We start from the raw sequence: 6707 nt of genomic DNA on the forward strand, positions 1-6707 counted from the left end.
TTTTACGGTAGTGGTTAAGAAAGGAAAACTCATCAAAGAGCAGACCACCTTTCTCGATTACTACATGGCGAAAAAGCTACCGGAGGCACAAAACAAGTTGAAATCTATGCATTGCTTGACATTGGAGCAAAAATGAATGTCATCAGCTTTGAGCTCTTTCAGAAACTTGGACCAATGAAGATGATTCCAGAGACACACAGGTTGAAAGTAGCGTCGGGTGATGAGGTGACCACGATGTGGTCTATTATAATACCAATCACAGTTCAGGCACACCTGTACACTACAAAATTCCATGTACTGCCACCAAGTAGGTCAGCAACTTTGTGTATCTTAGCAGTGTCATGGATGAAAGCTAATAGGGTATTCATTGATTTGGATACGAATGAGGCACTGTTCAGAAAGGAAAACTTTTTAGAACCCTTCTTATCATATAACCAATTCATATCAAGGAGGAAACAAAATTTAATACAACCGCAAAAATCTGTCCAACAACAAACAAAGTTTACAAGTCCAGCAACGTCTTATAAAAAATCAGCAACCATGCAGGGAACCAGGCAAGTTTGGGTACGGCGTACAGAGCTGACCGAGGCACAATTACATCAAAAGCGGCAATACAAAATGTGGATAAGGCGCGACAGCCTAATTCCTATAAAAGAGGAGTTTGAAGAACAGACACAACACCGAAAGCCAACAAATCTACAGAGAAACATAGTCAATCTGTCAAATACGCAACGGACTATATTGGTATGGAGGCCAAAAGTGCCAATTCAAAACGAGCCAACAAAAAAATAAGGACGGACAAAGATGACAATCGTGCAGCTATCTACAACCGTCAAGGTCAAGCAACATCATACAAACAGCACGAGGAAACAAACAGAATCAACAACGAAAACTACAAGGATGTATCAGACACAAATCATCAAGGCAGCAAGAGAGAATGTTCCACCAGATACGACAATAGCGATTTCAAAGGAACCACATACGCCAATTCAAAACCAGTGGAAAACAATCAAACTACTTGCAAAGAAAATCTGCCAGCCAATTCAAGATACCACAAGAAACCTCGACGACAAATGCCAATAAGCGAATCGCTTATACCTTCCTCTTGCACTGCATACATTCTTTCTACATGCATTGACCGTACATGCATATAGGGCTATATTACAAGGCCTGCATTCGCATGAGTTCAAACCCATGCACAACACATACCCTTGACGATACCCTGTCGTCCGGGAGGACTCCGACTAGGAGGGGGGGAGGCATTCCAAATGCGGACTTATCATGTCATATATTAGAGGGCAATGTTTGCGAGCAATTTTTCAACCATTTTTTGTGTTTTATTGTGTGATTTTTGGAAAAATAATATTCCCTCGTAATTAATCAGAATCGGGGACCAAATCATCATTCATGAGCCCCTAGGGATGTGTATAGACTATAAAGAGAGTCAAATCTGGCCAAAAACTGTCTAAAAACAACAAAAAATAGGCCAAGGTTTGACGATAGTGAGCGAGATTGTACATAGACGAGAGAAAAGTGAGCTACAAAGTGTTTTGCTTCTCATTGGTATTTTTCTAGGTTAGAATTGCTATTTTCGGGTTATTTTGGGATTTATTTGCTTTATTTTAGCCATTTTCTAGCAAAAATTATAGAAAAAAATCCGCAATCCAAATGGAAACACAAAAGAAGAGACGCCTGATCAGAGCAAGGTAAAGAAGACACAGAAAAACTAAGGACTGCAAAGGTGACAGAGCAAAATGACCACCGTCATGAAGGGACCTCCAAAAGGAGAAATCTACAAAAATGGTAAAATTGGAGCAACCGAAGTCCAAATCAGGAAATTTGCGAGCCTAAACCGCATCTCGCAAAAAGTTATGGCCACAGGTAAAAGATGGGAAAATTTGGTGTCGGAGTCTCGATTACATATAGAGAGACTAGGCTAGAAATCCCTCATTTGAGTCATTTTTCATAGTGAGAGAGAGAGAGCTCCCTACAGTAGTTGAGAATTCCAGGAGCTCATCCATCGCGCACGGTCGCCAGATCGACATCAGATATGAGAGGTATGCTCATCAACACTGACTCTAAGTGTTGTTTACTTCAGTTAGTCGCAAAACCTAGCCGGCATCACAATCACAACCTGTGCACACATACGGTAGAATGGTTGTTAGGGAGACCTAGAGGCCACCAAATGGGACCAAAAGTGAAAGGAACAATGCTAATAGCTTAGGGATCTAGCCTATGACCTCGGTAAGCGTGAAGGAAGCCGCTCAGAAAACCCTAATTTAGTAGGACCTGCAAATGGGCGACAAAACCAAGGTGATCGGAAATGAGCCAAAATTCATAGACAGCAAGCCAATGACCTCGACAAACCGACTGAAGGGTTAGATTATGAAAAAGTTCGTCAAAACGGAGCCTAAAGTCCCTATCTGACAAAAACCGCACAAAGCGTCACGATACTCTAACGGGCCGACCAAGTGACAAAATTACACCAAATTCAACAAGGAACATCCAAAGGAGGTCAACTATGAGATGGAATGTGTCCACTCAGGAAAAAAAAGTTCTTCCACTAGGGCAAATGCCGGCAACAGGCCAGAAAGACGTCCAAATGGTCGTTCTTGGTGTTTCAAACACCAAAACAACAACCGACTGCTTGGATGGAAGGTCAAAAGGAAGTAGAAGACAGCCGGAATCATACAAAGACCAAAAGGAACCGCGACTATCACCTAAGTGGTCTACTTCGACTTCAGGACCATCTAAGTGCTGCAAACAGGGAGTACATTCTGCTAAATTGATTAAAACTTGATGTGTGTGTCTAGGAGGGCCTATTAACACCATGAATGTCAACTAACATCAAAAAACTGGTAAAAATGACAAAGTGCCCAGTCTATCACGATAGACTTGAACTTGCACTTAGATAAGGGAAACTTTGACTTTGGCTTCATGAGGGGTGCTAACAAGGAATGTTAACCACCAATATCAAGTCAAAGTGCCAGAAAAATCTATTTTGGCCAAAAAGCTCAGTCTATCGCGATAGACTTGCTGCAACAATTTTTGGGGGGAAAGACTTTTCAAATTTTTATAAGCTAGACTTGGGGAAGCAAATGAAGGCAGTACACCAAATTTGGTGCCAAGATGGACTCATATAGCAAGCTGAGAAAGACATGCAGACAACTCAGAGTCAGAATAGAAATTCTCAAGGGCAGATAGGTAAAATTTACATGTAAGGGGTCAAGAAACCTTGCATCAACTGGGAGAGGGCAGACAGATGGTCACGAAGCCAAAAAATGACAAACTGGCACTAAGTCCCAGTCTATCGCAATAGACCAAGCAGAGGGATACTGGACCATCTTATCAAAAATCTGAATTAGCAGCTGTCTTCAACATGATGCAAGATGACCACCCACTAAGTTTGAGCCCAAAACAACACAAAATGAAGGAGATAGACCAACATCTCTCTGAAGGGAATCTGGAAAATTGGGAGTTGATCCAAAAAGGGGTCACTTGACATTCATTTGAGGTGAAAAGGGGATCAGACCATGTGCAAGGTATGGGAAACCAAGTGGTGGAGTCACAACTGCAAAAAAGGACCCAGATAAAAAAAAATTCCAGTCTATCGTGATAGACTAAGAAAAAGTAGCAAAGGGACAGATTTGAGCTTTGGCTTATGGAGTGACCTTACATGCCATGAGAGAATACACCACACAAAGTTTCAAGGCATTTGGACTTGTTCTCCTTCACCAACAACATCAATTTAAAGCCGCCAAAGTCGCACAATGGAAGAACTTGTCTATCTGCTAACATTTTATCTTAACTAATCTTGGGATTAAGAAGGCTCATCTAGATGCATGATTAAGTGGTAATCAATTTAGGAGAGTAGTACTATGTTTGTGCATTAACTGATAATTGTGATGACAGGATCTATGGAGGCTTCTCAGGGAAAAAGAAAAGGCAAGAACGTAGCAACGGAAGGTGCAACACCCTATGCACTTCTACCCAATTCTTTAAAGCCAGCAGCCACATGGATACCTGCAGATGTGCAACAAGCAGCGGCCTTTCAGATATATCAAGGTTCATATGTGGACGACAAAAGAAACTTAGTGGATACGGTGATGATTCCCAAGGAGGCAGAGAATTACTTGAAAAGATCACCGCAAAGGTCATGGCTCAAAAAAGTCGGCTTGTGGAACTTTGTGTCACTACCACCAGTAGGGATAGATTTCAAGAGGGTACAGCATCTAATAGAGACTATCCAAGAAGATGGAACTTGCAGAGTGGCAGGCATGGATAATGAAGTGATGGAGATCCAGATCACCAAAGAGATCATCAAAGAGGCATTGAAACTGTCAGATCAAGGAGCAAACATGAGAGAAAGAAGGAAAAATCTCACAGTTTACTTGCAAAAGTCCAAACTACCTTCTTTCGAACTCATAGCAAACCCAGAAGTAAGAGAGCTGACACAGATCTACAGTCAGTGTTTGTTGAGCTACAGCAAAAGGTCTCCAAGATACACTACACCGCACGGGAGCATCTCAACCACATTGACATGGGCTATGGGAATGACCCGTGAGTTCTACATAGATCACGCGTTATATCTGTTTGAAGAAATGACAAAGCTAAGGCAGGACATACCCAATTACATTGCAGGAGGAGAAGTCCTAACCAGAGTAATATACCATGCCATAGGCGCGGCAGATCAGTTGCCACCTGCCCCTCATCAGAACGACTGGCTGGTATTAAGGGAAAATAGTGAAGACGGATCACAAAGGAAAGTACCGGCATCTATTAATACCATTGGAGGACACAAGCTAGAAAGAGTGACAAGAAGTACACAAGAAAAGATGGCTGAAGAAAAAAGAACTGAAGAGGAAGATGCCCGACTAAAGAAGCGAAAAGCGGAAATGGAAAACAACACCAGGTTGCAGAAGATAGCAAAGATGGAAAGGATGCTAGAAGGGTTTGCTCTAGAAAGATCTCTACGAGGCGATGTAGGCGCCACTTGGAAACCGTCTAGTAGCACTTTCACACTGAGAACGAAGAATAGAAACAACCGAGCTTTTGAGCTAGATTGGTTCGAGAAATACATCCAAGAAAGAAATGCGAGGGATTAGCCAGAACTGCTACTAGAAGAGGAGGATCTCCAAACTTTGAGAGATCAGCTGAGGCCGACTTCACGTGATCAGGAGACACCGCCGCCATCTCCAAGGCCAGATACAAGTGAGAGGCAATCTAGCCCCCGTGCTGAATCTACTTCGCATTCAGAAAGCTCACATCGAGATGACAGATTTCACACACCGCCCAGTGAATAGGAAGAAGAAGAAGGAACAGATAGACGCCAAAACACTGGAACCATATCACATAGTGATAAAGGCAAGCAAAAGGTGGTGGATCAGTCTAAAGATAAAGCTTCCTCCTCTCAAGAAATTGAGCTGGAAGCTACTATAGATGAAGATTTGCAGTCAATGGCGACAATACTAAACCGAACAAGACTGCACAGTCAATGGTTAGCTTATCAAAACCGGTCCAACAAAATGAAGCTACAAAAAACTGATGAGGAAGTTCAGAGACTGCAAGAGCAAAGGGAAGACACTCTAAAGCTGATCAGCATCAGAGATACTGAAATATTGGGGCTCAAAGGCACAGTAAATCTTCTCAAGGACAATTTACAGGAATCCGAAGACTTCAATGCCATATGTGAAGATACAATAAACGTGTTCCTTGAAGATGTCAGTGAAAGAGACGAACACATCCAACAATTGGAAAAGGAAAAGCAAGATGCACTAGAGGCCATCACAAGTTTGCAAGTCGTCATCGATGACTTACAAATTGAAGTCAAAGATTTAAGAGCGGTAACAAATATCCAAGCAAGAGAAATCGAACGTGCTAAAAAGCAAAAAACGTCGCTACCAACAACACCAGTAGTCCATCCAGAAGAGGAAGTGGCTGCACTAAAGAGGGAGCTGGAGTTAGAAAGAAAACAACGTTTAATGATTGCTAAAAGTGCGCTTAGAGCAGAAGGTGAACTACAAAGACAAATTTCAGATTTGCAAAGTGAACAACAACAAGGACCAGCTCTTGACAGTGAAATGGAAAGCATTGTTTCCAAATCACTCAGGGAAGAAAATGAAAACCTGCATATCAGGATAAAACAGTTAGAGGAGTCGGCCGCTAAAAAAGACATGGAATTTCAAGCTCTACAAATCAATAGTAGAACAATGACCGCACAAATCGCAAGTCTACAAAGTGCAGGGAAGCACCAAGGACAGGGACGAGTGCACATGGAGCCAGTAACAATGAATTTGGCTAGACTCGCCAAAGTTTATGGGGGTCAAGATGAGTACGACAAAGATTCAGATGAAGAGGAGGCACATACGCAGACTGATCAAACTGGCTCCAAAGACCAAGAGACAGAAAAAGATTCAGTCACAAAGATGGAAGAGCAGAGGCTAGCCGAGCAGATGGAAAAGAAAACAAAAATGATATGGTACAAGGCTATGCAACTTGAAAAGGAGTTTCTAGAAGGGATTTCCAAATCGGGTAGAACAGCAGCAGAGCTACGACAAGAATGGAATGCGCCTATGTTACCTTATGCTTTGCTGAAGTATGAGACTCTAACACATCAACGGCAGCTTGAAAAAGAAGAACAAGTGCCAGTATTTGAAGGAGAAGTACAAGATAGGGAACGGCAAAACAGAATAGTGGACAGCCAGCCA

Source organism: Adiantum capillus-veneris, chromosome 13 (assembly GCF_014529385.1).
Source record: "Adiantum capillus-veneris isolate H3 chromosome 13, ASM1452938v2, whole genome shotgun sequence".
NCBI lineage: Eukaryota > Viridiplantae > Streptophyta > Polypodiopsida > Polypodiales > Pteridaceae > Adiantum > Adiantum capillus-veneris.